The 14,588-nt window shown below is 45.0% G+C and overlaps 1 protein-coding gene across 10 annotated transcripts in view; it reads right to left on the bottom strand.

Moving 5' to 3' along the window:
• PHF14 (PHD finger protein 14) overlaps positions 1 to 14,588 on the bottom strand; it is a 1,314,486-nt gene that overhangs the window by 1,241,010 nt on the left and 58,888 nt on the right. The window lies entirely within an intron of this gene.

Genomic DNA, 14,588 nt, shown 5'->3' on the forward strand with positions numbered 1-14,588 from the left:
TTCAGCAAAAAGTGAGGGCAACCATGCAAATAGAGGGCACTTTCTTACAATGTCCAAAAACATAATTCACGCCGGTTTGTTGAAATAAAAAAAGTCTTACACAAGTGCGACTAAATGAAGCCAATAATTGAATGACTGGAGGGAAAACATGGCGGCAGCCTGCTGAGCTGCCGCGGCGCTCCGTGATCGAGCTCCCGCATGGACCAGCTCCGTCTGCCTGAAGTATGGTAATATGGCCTTAATCCACAATTGTGTGTGTAGCTGAATCAATTCTTGGACTCAAAAAGGTAAAAAGTCACTTTTGATTTGTCTAAAGCGCTGTCGGCGTTCTGATTATTCCCTTTTCCCACGAAGTCTGTCTTCCCTCCCTATGCCTGATCTTTATCGTGGTGTCAGTGAAGTTCGTGGCTGTACGCTAATTCGGCCCCGTTCCTCCGAAACGTCCCCCGCTTTGCTCCTGACTTTGCTGGGCTTGCGGCTTTGGACCTCGGCCGCCCTGGAGCTAAGAAGGGGCAGAAAGGCACGAAGCCTCATGTGTGCTCCCTGCAGCAGCGAACATTTTGGGCACCAGTGGAACGAGGCAGAGGGGAGAGCAACTCAGCCGGTCTACGCCGCTGCTGTGGAGGGAAGTGGGGAAGCGGACACAGCAGATAGCGGTAAGGAGGGGGTTGAAGATCTACCTACACAGCTGGAGTCTACCCACCCTTCCCAGCTGTCCCTGCCTTTTCAGCACCAAATTAAACCTAAAAACAAACGAGGGCGGAAAAAGAAAGAGGTTTCAGTTAAAGCTGTCTCTGTTAGCAAAGACGCCGTAGATCAGGCTGTGTCCCCTGAAGCTGTAAGAAAGAAGCCCTCATCATACTTATTTAATGAGGTGAAGTCAAAAAGGACGAGATCATCCAAATCCACTAAGAATCTTAAGGCGGTGCTGAGTTTGGGGTCCAAAATAACACCGTCTCTTCGTTCATACTTCAAAGCTATCCCACAGGTACTTGATCTTACAGAGGACCGGGCGATGTCAGTCCCTGTAAGTGCCTCAACTGGCCCTACCCCCACCCTCAATTCTGTTTCTTTCTATGTCGGAACTAGTGTTACTATTGCTGAGCCACTGTCAGATTTATCAAGCGAAGCCTAAACAACCACCTTAGAAATGGATGCGCTACTGCCAGATCCATCTGTAATAATGGCTCAGCAGGTTGGTATTCTGATTGATGGGCTGGATGGCGATCTAGGGGGTACTGCAGGGGCTGAGGCTCGGAATGATCTAGAGGGACTTCAACAAGGGGACCTCACTATGTCCTCTAGTTCTGTTTTTAAGCCTCTCGATGTCAGCATTTCTGTTTCCTCATTACAAGCAATGTTTTCTTCCTTGTCGCTCGACATAAAAAAGGGCTTTGATGAGTCTTCTGCCAACCAGCTTGAGATCAGGAACTATTGTGAATCCCTGGATAACAAAATAGACGGCCTCACGTCAAGAATAGGAAAATTGGAGGAGACAGTAGCGGTACTATCTATCCACTTGGATCAGGCTAAAGAAGATATCACCAAGCTCAGAAAGGCGGATTTGGACCTGTCCGGAAACCTTAGAGAATAATGAAAGACGGAGTAATATCCGTATCCTCAATGTTCCTGAAGGTTCAGAGGGGTCGGATATTAAGCAATTTATTACCCATCTACTGAAGGAGTCACTATGCCTGGATCAATCCACGGAAGAACTGGCTGTTGATATCCAGCGGGTCCACAGAGACCCATTTAGACGTAATCCCCAAAGGTCTAAACCTCGTAAAATTCTCGTGAATTTTCATACATACTCGCTGAAAGAACAAATCCTCAATTTGGCCCTGAAACAGAAGTCTTTGGTGGGGAAGGGTTTTTCTTTCCACATAAGGTCTGACCTTTCAAGGGTCACTTTAGAGAAGCAGTGGGAGTTTGGAAGGCGCTTAGATGCCTTTAGGAAGCTAGGTGCTACAGCACAACTCATGTTTCCGGCTGCCCTAAAAATTATGCACAATAACAAGATGTTTAATATAAGATCGGTGCAGGCGGTTGGCGAGTTATTGCTGGATCTTGGCAATAAGGGCTCTCTGATTAGGTTTATATCTGGGTAACACTGTCTCGGTTTCCATGTTACGGTTTTATTGTTCCAATACATTTGAGTTGAGGCTCTTTAAACAATCTGGAAAAAAATCTCTATAAAAATGAATCTAAAAATAAATAAAAATAAACAAAACAAAAAAATAAATAGAAGGTTTATAATAACAAAAACAAAAAAAGGAAAAAACACACACGTATAAAAGAAAGGAAAATAAGAGTTCAATCTTGCCTAAACCATTCCACCCCATTATTTCTCTACTAGTCGGAGTCTAGGCTCTTACTATATCTCCTAGAAAAAACTTCGAGGGTTTTTTTTCTTTCCCATAGCATACTTGGTCACTACATGTTATATGGAGAGTTAGTGGCGGAGAGGCTTTGCAGGAGTTCGGGGAGGGGTGCTATCTACTGGGCTTGTTCCGGTTATATAGAGCAAGGGTTTTCTGTGGGGTGGATGGAGGGAGGAGGGGGGGGCACGGGGGTAGGAGGAGGGGTGGGTGGTGGAAAAAAGCTAAAAATGTCCTCATTTTTCATTTGAATCTTGTCGGGTATGGAATGAAGCTGGTTTTTTTATTTTTTATTTATTTATTTATAGTGTTTTGTATAGCGCGAACAAGACCCGTGGGTATCAGAGCGCTTAACATAAAAGATTACAGACTTGACACTTATCACATCAATTATAACAACAAACAGTTATGAGGTAGAAGCGGTGAGGTAAAAGGGTGACTAGATAAAAGGATTGAGAGGTGCATTGGTCTCAAATTGTGTCATAGTCATATCTTCAAGCTCGTTGAGGTAGGGTTATATAACATTATCAATATCATTGGCTATCTAGTTAGCTACTAGGAATTGCATAGGTGTAGCTTGTCATAGTAGTCATAAACATAATAAAGTGAGGTAGAGGTTATATAGTTTGAGCTGTGAGATACAGTATATAGCTTGTCATAGTAGTCATAAACATAATAAAGTGAGGTAGAGGTTATATAGTTTGAGCTGTGAGATATAGTATATAGGCTCCCAAATATCTGAGGTAGCAGTTCAGTGTGTAGCCGAGGCTCGGACGGGAGTCTTTCATTTGTTTGATATTGAACTTCCAATTATTCATGATGAGTACCTCCTCTTTGGCGTAGATGTTCATATCAATAGTCTGTAGTTTCTCTACGTAGGGTATTTACTCATCAAGTGGCTTTTTAGTTCCCGTTTGAATGTTTTCGTATTTTGAATTTTCCTGATGTTTGGAGGGAGTGAATTCCAAATTCTGGGTGCAGCTCCGGAGAAGGCCCGATCGTAGGTCCTTTTCTTGCGGAAGAAGGCCGGTCGCAATAGCAGCTCTTTGGCACTTCTGCTTGGTCTATTGCCTCCCGAAAGTTTAATTTTCTTGGCTAGGTATCTAGGCATGTTGTAGTGAACCGCCTTGTGGGTTATACAGGCCATTCTCATTTGAATTCTGGCCTCGTACGGTAGCCAGTTTAGGGCTTTCAGGTGGGGCGATATATGATCGAATTTCTTCGTTCCCGTGATGAGTCTTGCCGCTGCGTTGAGGCAGGCTTTTAGTGGTGCTATGGATGTCTTGGGTAGGCCAGCTAATGTGGTACAACCATATTCAATCCTCGAGATAACTAGCGATTGGGTGGCCAGTTTTAGATCCGCCTCAGAGATAAAGGGTTTTAGTTTTCGTAAATAGTTCAAATGGAAGCGGGCGCTCTTAGCCATTGAGTTAATGTGGTCTTTCATGTCAAGGTTCTCATCTAACGTGATTCCCAGTGATTTAGCTGAATTAACTAGGGTCGGAGTGCAATTTAACGCAGTCACCAATTTCACCCATTCCTTTACTTCAGGTTGGCTCCTTGTTGGTGAGATTAGCAGGAATTCAGTTTTGTGGGCATTTAGTTTCAGATGATTAGTTGTTAACCATTGCAGCGCTTTCTTTAGTGTGTCATTCATTCGTTCGACGTCATCACGGGAAGCGATCTTTATATATATTTGCGTGTCGTCAGCATACATGTGATAGGATATCCGTGATTTTTGAAGAATCTCCGTAAGGGGTTCTACATATAAGTTGAATAGATCTGGGGATAGAGTTGAGCCTTGTGGGACCCCGATTGTGTTAGGGCATGGGGAGGAGGTTGCTTGGTTGATCAGGAATAGTTGAGTCCTGTTCTGTAGGAATGATTTGAACCATTTCAGTACGTTTCCGGCCAAACCCATCCTATCTTGAAGCCTAGTTATTAGTATTTCGTGATTTACAGTGTCAAAAGCTGATGACAGGTCTAGTAGGATCAGTAGGCATGTCTGATTTTGGTCAAGGGCTTGTAAGGCGTCATCAACAATATGCAGGATCGCAGTTTCAGTACTATGTCCTGTTCTAAATCCTGATTGGCAGTCGTCTAGTAATGCGAACTTAGCGATGTGTTGACTCAGTTGGCCTTGTACGCATTTCTCAATAAGTTTGGCCAGTAAAGGTATGTTGGTCACTGGTCGATAGTTATTCGGGTCTGTTGCATCCGCTGTTGGTTTTTTAATGATGGGCACTACCTGCCCCGTTTTTAGGCAGTCAGGGAGGGTCCCTTGTGTAAGTGAGGCATTTATTATCTGGGTCCAGATCGGGACTAGAGTGTGGCTGATTTCTCTTACACACTTTGACGGTAGAGGGTCTTGATAGTGGTTGTTCGGTCTAAGTTCGGCTAGCTTTTTGGAAATCTTACCCTGGTCATATAGTTCAAATGTGTCCCAATTTGCTTTATTTTTTGTTTGAGGACCTTCTGTTGTCTCATTAGCCTCATTTTTAGGTGAAGGGAGGGTCACAAGGTTGGCTGCTGCACTTGTGAGCTCAACTTCTAGTAGTTTGTTTTTTTCCGAGAAAAATGAGGCGAATTCCTCGCAGCTTATGGGAGTTTTTGCGTTCTCTTGGGTCGTTTTGGTTAGTTTGTTTGACTGTTGTTTTAGGATCTCGAAAAGTTTTCGTGGTCTGTTTCTGGCATTATCCAGTTCAGCCCTTATAAATTCTTTTTTGGAGTTGATTATCTTTTTGTTATATTGTTTTCTGGTTTTTCTGAGGGCTTTCAACTCGGGGGAGGAGGGATGTTGTCTCCATTTCCTTTCGGCCATTCTTAGTTTTCGCCTGTCCTCGTTCAGTGCCTCATTAAACCAAGGATTTTTTGGCTTCTCTGAGACGTTTTTCAGTTTTTGAGGCATGGTGTCATTGACGATGTTACCGATCGAGGTTATGTAATGGTCAGTCAGCTCATTGACATTCTGCCTGTTATTAGGTGGCTTCAGGTCTTTCTCACATCTTTCAACCAATTGTTGGATATTGGCTTCCTTTGTCTCACGAATCAGTTTTTTGATCTTGCGAGGTTGCACTGTCTTACCCTTTTTTATTGTAGGTATCGTGAATGTTATGGCGTGATGGTCAGACCAATCGCATGGATCTATAGCAAGGATTGATGTCTCATTATTTCCTGAGATAATCCAGTCTAACGTCGCTCCTTGTGAGTGAGTGGGCTGGGTGCATGCTTGAGTAAGGTTTAGTTCATTGAGGAAGTCTTTCATCGTGTTAACCAGCTTGTCATTGTCGTCGTCCCAGTGTAGGTTAAAGTCACCTAGGAATATATTATTGGCATCCGGGTTTGAGTTGGCCGTTATGATCTCTATTAGTTCCTCTGTGAACTTTGCGTTATCCCCAGGTGGGTGGTAGAATGCATGCAGGTTGCAGCTTTGCTTATTTAGTGCTCTTATATTAAGACCAAGGTATTCACAGGACTCTATGGGGTCAGATTGGAATTGGCTGACCTCGATCTCCGAGCGGTGAATGCACGCTATACCTCCTCCCACTTTCTTTGGTCTGTCTGCCCTGACGATGTTATATTGTGGTGGAACTAGGAGATCAATGGTAGGAGATGATGATTCGTTGAGCCATGTTTCTGTGAGGATGGCCAGGTCGATATCATTGTTAATGATGAGTGCGGCTATGTCTGATGCATGTTTATTTGCCGAACGGCAGTTGAGTAGTAGGCAATTCAGGGTTTTCTGTGAGTTATCGACATTACTGTTTTCGGTTTCCGTTGTAGTTAACTGAATATGATGTAGGTTGTGGTGTATTGCTTTCCTGTCATTCTTTCTGGTCATTCTATTGGAGTCAATGGGTACTATTTTGATACTCTCCTCGCTTCCCTGGGCCGGATGTTCATAAGATTGAAGTAGCACCATGGTTTCTTCATTTGACAAGGGATAGGTCCTGTTAGGTCTGTTGGGTCGGAGTGCAAGATTCTGGATGTGTGAAACCTTCGTGTGCATACTTATCGTCATCTCCCAGATTTTTCCGATTGTCTGTGCGACTTTCCGCGAGTCTTGTGCCAGGTTTCCTACTAGTTTCTTGAGTTCCTCGATTTCTTTCTGGGTTCGGGGTGATTTCTTATGTGAGCTAGACTTGTCTGTTTGGGTTCTGCATTTTGCTCTTCTTCGTGAATGATTAGTTCTCGTATCCCCCGATCTTTCCATTGATTCCTTGGTTTGGTTGTTGTTCCTGACTCTATTATGAATGGCCTCATTGTTTCTTATATTGCAAGGTGTTACGGGTGCCTTTGTGGATAGGGATCTAGGAGATTCCAGTCTCGAATTCGGGGGACGTTGAGGAAGGTAGATATCTTCTGCTTTGTTTATTTCGTGGTTATCTTCATAGGGGGATTCGTTAGGTGTTGAGTTACCCTCTTCCGGCGAAGTGGCCTTGGTTGGTAGCGGCAACCGCTCTTCCATTGGGGCCATTTTCTCTTCTTTGTTTCCAAGGTTATTAGATGACGCGGTCATTTCACTCTCCTTCTCCGTTGTTGTCATCGCCGTTCCCGGTAAATCTTCGGCGTTAGAGATTTGATTGTTCTGGCAGTTGGTTTGATTAGCATCTCTAGTGCTAGAGTCGTTGTTGTCAGTTGTGGTAACTGGTGGGGTCCTGTTTTGCTGGTAATTTTGTCCCTCTATGCATTCTTTTAACGTTTGGAAAGCTGCCTCAAACTTCTCGAGTTCTTTGTTAGTTGCTTGTATCAGCACTATTCCCGTTTTGTACATAGTAATGAATAATTCTGAGCTACATCCTTTAGTTAGTGAAGTCGTTATTTTTGTGCCATGTGGTATGTTTTTTATGGTTCTTGTGAACAACCTATTTGTAATGATATTGCGCCATTTGGCCGTTTTGTCTGTGTAGAATATCAGGTCATTCATCATGACGCCTTTAACTCTATCGAAATATGGGTCGGAGAACAGGCTGTTCGGGTTTTTTCTCAAGGTGCTATGTTTGAAATTTTTGGCAGCATGTTTGGATAGAGTCGGAGGATATTCTATATTCTTTGCATTGGACCCCGTCGATCCTTGGTGTCTTTCATCCATTTCCGTGGTTTCTAAGTGTCCCCAGTACTGCTGTTTCGTGTTGGTAGGTATAATTATTTTGTAGATCCGTTTGCTTTTATACCATTGTAAACATGGAGGAAAAGAGGTTTGAGTGATTTCTATATTATTATTTCGTACTGGTAAGTTGCTCTGTAGTGGGAATCCTCTAATTACTCCTTTATAGTTATGTTACCTTATTCTAATCAATCCTTTGTGCTTGAGGTGCCATCAACAGTAAGATAATTAATTAATTGACTATCTCTCTTTGTGAGAGGAGTTTGTCTGAAGATTCTTTAGTTAATCCTTTGTAATTTCCTTGTCCTTTTTCTCTTTCCTCTAGGGATTGTGTAGTCCTTCTTCCGTTTTCCTTGTCCTTCTTTCTTTTCAGTCTCTTTCCCTTAAGCTTGTGTAGTCCCTTTTCGGTTTTCCTTGTCCTTTCTCTCTTTTCAGTCTCTCTCCTTTGTGCTGGTGTAGTCCCTTTTCCGTTTTCCTAGTCTTTACTTTCTTTTAGTCCTAAGTATTGGCTGGTCCCATATCCCTTTTCCTCATCTGTTCAGGGGGGGCGTCTGTGATGTCTCACTCCCTTTCCTCAGGTCGCCCGTCTTTTGAGACCGATTCTGCTCCTGTGGTGTTGATCGGTGGGATCATTTGTATGGTGTTTAGTGCAGACGTCTTATGCGGCCGCCATGTTAAGGTCAGGCGCGCCGCATCTCAGTCCCTTCGTTTCAGTAATCCTGTGTTTCTCCTTTTCATGTGCTAGGGAAGTTGCGCGTTGCGAGCTGGTGGGGCCGGGTCGGTATTAAGGATGACCATACCTTTTTCCGATGGTCAGGATAACCGAGGCCACTCCGCTCCGCCTTCTGAGATGACCCGTCCGTCTACAGGCACCGGAGCTGCTGGCGATCGTTTTTTTCAGGGATCTCCGACTTGTGCAGTCCAGGGTGGCATCCGGAGGCTATTCAATGTCTTCCACAACCGCTCTACATCAGGACGTTCATCTCACGCGGTGTCCGACGTCCGAGGGGTCCCAGGCGCGGAGGCAGTCTTCTCTACTGACCAGGTAAAGGATTTCCTCCCGCGTCTTGCTTCTCCTTCGTTCCTTTGCGTTTTCTGTTGTTCCGATCTTGTGACAGTGGTTCCGCTGGGACCTGGGTCGTCTTAGGGGGTGTTCCGGGGTTATTCAGGGATATAATCCTTATTTGGAGATCCCTTGCCCCGGAGCTCTCCACTAGAGCTCCCCTGCAGCGGCCATCTTATTCACTTATGGCCTCCTTAGGCCCTGCAAGACCACCATGAACAAGAATCATGTCAGCAAGCTGAAGAAAAGTTATACTTAATGAAGTATTCCTTCAGTCAGGGGGCAATATTGTTAACTTCTTCTTGCAGCTGTGCTTAGGTGGACTCTGGATCATAATATATGGGGTGTTTTACAGTTATTTCCTGGAACGTTAATGGCCTCCGCACCAAACCAAGAGCTGATAGAATCATGCAGTATTTACGGGATTCAGATGCACAGGTCATTATACTCCAGGAGACCCATTTGTCGCAGATGGAATCACTCGCCTTAGTAAAGAAGAATAGGTGGATTGATTTTGCGGTGTCCACATCACAAACCATGAATATTAGAAGTGTGTCTATTATTTTTAAAAATCAGCTTAAAGCCAGGTTAGTTTCTCAGATGGTAGACCCAGGTGGCAGATGGGTAATTACCACGGTTATTATTTCCGGTACAATTTACAGTCTTGGGATACTATGGGCCTAACATTGATGGCCCCTCTACGTTAGAGTCTATATTTTCACATCTCTTGTCTTTTCCCGAACCAATTATCTGGGCGGGGGACTTTAACATAGTATTGGACCCGCTCTTCGATAAATCGCCCAACAGTCGTCCTCTTGTCCTTTCTAAATCTAGGACTTTTTGCTTAATTCCATGAAGGAATACGGGTATGTGGACATCTGGAGAGTAAGGTCAGGACAGCAACAAGGTATCTCCTTCCGGAATTATAAATACCATCATCAGTCTAGAATAGACTTTGTCCTAATCAGTCAGAGATTGATAGATTCCGTTAAGAGTATAAGTTACCTTCCGCTACATCTGTCCGACCACTCAGCAGTGGTCTTGGAACTTGAGGGGTCCCCTAAGGTTTATCCCAGAAGCTGGTCTTTCGATCGTTCTCTTCTTTCACATCCTGACGATATCTCCTTTCTTAGATGTGAAGCCCAAAGTTTCATGAGTATAAATATTGGCTCGGCAGCATTCGGAGTTGTGTGGGACTCCTTTAAGGCTTTTTTAAGGGGGCTCATTACTGGCAAGGTGTCCTTTCATTCGAAACAGTATAAGGAGAAAGTTTCCTCCACTGAAGCAGACTTGGCTAAAGGGCAACTTGATATTGATGCTAATGCTGTTTCCACAGACTCGGTTTTAAAATCTCTCCATAATAAATTACTTTCCTTGAAGGGGCAGTTGGCAGTAAGAAAGTTCAACAGAAATGGGAGGCTAGTAAGTTAGCCCATTTCCAGTATGGTGAGGGGGCAAGGAAGTTACTGGCCTGGAAGGCCAAAACAGATCAAGTCCGTCATAATATTGAGTTAATAACGGTGAGCAACTCTACAGTCTCTTCAGATGAGGATATAAGACGAGCTTTTAGAGAGTTCTTTCAGGTGATCTATCATGAGGATAATAACATCAACCCAGAGATAATTAAGGACTGGTTGAGTAAAATCTCCCTCCCTGTCCTTTCACTTGAGCAGCGTACATTCCTTGATAGTGAGATCTCAGAGGAAGAGGTCAGGTTAGCCATTGGAAGTATCAAGAAGGGGAAAGCGGCAGGGCCCGACGGGCTACCAGCTGACATTTTTAAAGTTTTAGAACAGGTAATAACTTCACCCCTTACCACTCTATTTAATCAAATCCTACGGGATGGCCTGCGCCCCCCTGTGTCCTGTGACAGTGCATCCATCACTCTGATCCTGAAACCTGGGAAGCCAGCCTCTTGTTGTGGGTCTTATAGACCGATTTCAATCTTAAGCGTAGACTACAAAATCTTTGCTACAGTTCTTGCAAGGAGGCTGGCTGCGGTGGGCCCTGATGTTCTACATCAGGATCAGAAGGGCTTTGTTAAGGGGCGCCAACTTTACGAGTTAACATACGACCTAATAGGTGTCATTGATATGGCCTCAGCTGAGTTCCTTCCCTTGGTTGCTCTAACATTGGATGCTACCAAGGCCTTTGACAGGGTAAATTGGTTATACCTGTCGGAGGCCTTGGCTAAATTTAACATCGGGGGAGGCTTTCGGCGAGCCATCAACCTATTGTATCAGAGGCCCACCGCTCGTGTCCTGGTCATGTTTAAATTTGTTTATTGGGTTTTAGGTTGCATTACATAAACAATATGACAGTAATCATAAAAGGTAGACGAGCATTGCAAAATGGGACCATAGAAATACAGTTCTAGAAATAGTCACTTTGCGGCACTTCTCAGTTCAGGGTCTGTTGTCTGTCGACCGCCATTATCCGTGCAACCAGTAGCGTGTACCACGTGGCCTCCCACCAGATCGCGTGCACCACCCCGGGGGGAGCCGTGTCGTTTACGTGAGCCTGTCAATCGGTGTCAGTGAGGGGGTGAATTCGTGGTATGTCGGTTACTGTGAGGGTGTCGCAGGAGGCGCCGACTGTGTGGGTATGGTTCGCTCATGTCCTGGTCAATGGCGCATTATCGACCCCTTTAATATCACGAGGGGGACGCGAGAGGGCTGCCCGCTCTCCCCTCTCCTATTTGACATATATTGAGCCCCATGCTCAACGCTTGAGGGATGATATCAATATTAAACCTTTTGTCTATAGGGGATGGGAGAGGAAAGTAGCCCTCTACGCGGATGATGTGCTTATTTTCTCCTCAGATGTGCACACTGCACTTCCTGCAGTACTTAATGCTGCTCACGAATTTGGGGAAGTTTCTGGGTATGAGATGAATGCCTCAAAAACTGAAATAATAGTCTGGAATGATGATCAATGCGATATTAGTATACAGCCAGGGTCAACCATGCGCTATCTTGGTCTCAATATAATGAAGGACATCCATCAATTAGTAGCATCCAATTTTTCAGCTGTCGCAAAGGTTTGTCGTAAGCTCATGCGATCTTGGGCACAACTTCCACTATCTCTATTAGGGAGAGTCAACTTGATAACAAGCATTTACAATGCAATGGTTTCGACTTTGTTAAAGTTTGAGCTTTTAGTATTGCTTCAATCCCTGACTAAGCACAGCCACGTTTGTATCTCTGAACATCTTTCACAACATCCCAACACTTCCCACATAGACCATACTATAAACCCACACTACCAGACATTCATACCAAAAACGGTAGTCTCTTACCTGACAACCCGGAAATACTTAGTGGCTTCTTTAAGGCTTTTGATCACTATAGAAATAAAACATTACTGCTGGATGAGCAAACTTCTTCCAGAGGTTCGAGAGATTTTCCAATCTGCTAAGGTATAGTTTTCTGGTGCTGGAAATAGATGGCAGAAAGGAACTCGTTGTTTGACGTTTCAGGTGGCTAGTTGCTAGTACGCTGTGGGAGACAGAGATCCAGACTGTACACAAGGGCTACGCGTACCATAGGCGTCCGCAGAATTTTTTTCGGGGGGGGGGCAACATCTTAATGTCATCACCATCCTCCGACATGATGTGTGCCAGGTGGGGCACAAGATACACTGGGGCGCAGGAGGAGATGAGTCTTGTGGCAGGTGCGATAATGTTGCAGCCTGAGCATCTGTCTGATTAGTTATACAGTGATCCCCATTTCTGCTGGGCAGTACCAACTGAGGCTGGGGGAAAAGAGGAGGTGAACTGAGAGGTAAAGACACTGCATGCTCGGTGGTTGTTCTAGTGGCGTGATGGCGCATTTAGGCAGTACGCAAATATTATAAGGTGAACTTCGGTGTAAGTGCTGTGCAAAAGGGTAGGGAGAATCACGCCTCTCCCTATATTGTGGTAAACCACAGACAAAGAACTCCAAGGTCCCCTGCAAAAAACTCCTCCCCTACTCTGAGAGCAGATCTGCCTGCCCCCCCCCGCAAAGCTGCTCAGCAGCATGAAAAAATACAATGATAAAACCCTCTAATTATTATCAATACATTTGTTTTTTCTTTCACTGCTGTGCAGCAGTGGGGCGACGCTCCTCCGCCTTAGCGGAGGAATCGCCACTGTTAATTAAGCATGCATTTCTGTAGGCAGAAAGGCAGCCCTCAGTCTTAATTATGTTTTCTCATTTTTACCACTTCTTTGTTGGTATCTGAAGGCAATGTGGCTTTTAAGTACATGCGATGCCACATAGCAACAATACACATAAATACACTCCACATCATACCACATAATTCTAATCAGTATAATTTCACTCAACGCCACACAGTTCCACGCAACACAGTTCCACGCAACACATTCATTCCACACAATTCAGCAACACACGGCATAATTCAACTCAACAACACATTTACACAACACACCAACATACATCCAACCCACACCACACAATACTGCATCATGCCACAAAATTCAACACACCACATAATTAAACTGCACAACATACCACTCCATACAACAAAAAATATCATTCCATATAATTACACTCCATGACACACAATCCCACTCTATATAATTCCAGTACACTCAAAAATAAATAATTACTATCCACATAATTCCACTGCACACCATGCCACATCATTCTACACCACACGATTCCACAACTTACAATTCCAATCCATACCCCATAATTCCACTACACACTACATACCTCCACTCCATAACACTTAGGTAAAAAAAACAGTGTCATTTACAACTCAATAGCTCTAACTCTTGGAAATGCGATACCTATTGGCATGGTCAATGCTTGTTTTTTATTGTTGTTCTTTTTGACAGTTTTATATAGTGTAAACTCAGCCCAAGGCTATTTTGAGCTCTATTCATAGGCACCAATTATAGTCCCCAAGATCAGATTTTTTATTTAAGGGCCTTGGAGATGAAGTTATTTGCCCAGAATCACAGGATGTTGAGAGCAGGCGCTGGGACTCGAAACTGATCCCCCATCTCTGCAACTCTGACCTTCAGGCCTCATGTGTTTATGCACAAGCAAGGCATGCAAGTGGAAGGATTCTGTTTTTGTGAAGGACACTGGGGCCAAGGTAAAAGTGGCCTACAGCCTGAGCAATAGAACAATAGTGAAGCCCCTCAGTTTACTTATTTCTCAACCCCTCCCCAGCCATCCTTTACCTGAGTAACAGAACATTACCTGCCCCCACAGCGAGCCCCAAAATAAAGCCACCCTTTCCCGCCCACCATGCCCCTTGAATGAGAAGGGCTGTGGGCAAGGTGTAAAATATGACACCGAACAGCGTTTCTGAGCGGCATGGGCCCCAGGGTGTGTGAAGTGAGACTGGCTTAATGGCGTGACCCCCAGGAAGGCAGATTCTCCCAATCACCTAATCCCCACCCCACATCAGGGGCTATGGTCTGGCAAGGCAGGGGGTCAGGGGGAGGCCAAAGATAATCGTGGCACCCCAGCGAGGCTGCTTTACTATCCCAGTCCAGTGTCCTCTGTGGACTGGGGAAGCAGATGAAAACGGCCCACAGAGGGCACTGACAAGCCGGCTCTTCGGCTAAAGCCCGACTGCCCGCAGTGCCAATCCGTCCCTGGCCACCGCCCGCACCACGGCTCCAGCTCCTGTACAGTAACGGCCTGCACCAGACTGGCGATCCAGGGGGGGCAAGCGCCTGCAAGTCAATCATCGAGGAAACGCGCTCGCTAACAACTAGGTTTTAAAGAGACAAAGACCGCAGTCGCCTTTAACAAGGACAAGAGTGGAGACACCCCAAAACCGAAAGTGATAAAGGCAGTCTACACCAGAAAAAAAGAAAGCTGCGGAAAGAGGCCGAACACGGGCAGCGCCTGAGTCTGTACATGCAAGACTCTAGTGATAAAGCGCTATAAACGTGCGCACTCAGGGAGCTAGAACCAAGCCAACCCCGAGTGCGTGTCCGGGGTCTCATCAGCGCTGGAACACCCCCCTGTGAGGCACATGTATGTGACACAGCTTCACATGTCACGGAGATTTCCGA

This window comes from Lissotriton helveticus, chromosome 10, assembly GCF_964261635.1.
Source record: "Lissotriton helveticus chromosome 10, aLisHel1.1, whole genome shotgun sequence".
Lineage (NCBI taxonomy): Eukaryota > Metazoa > Chordata > Amphibia > Caudata > Salamandridae > Lissotriton > Lissotriton helveticus.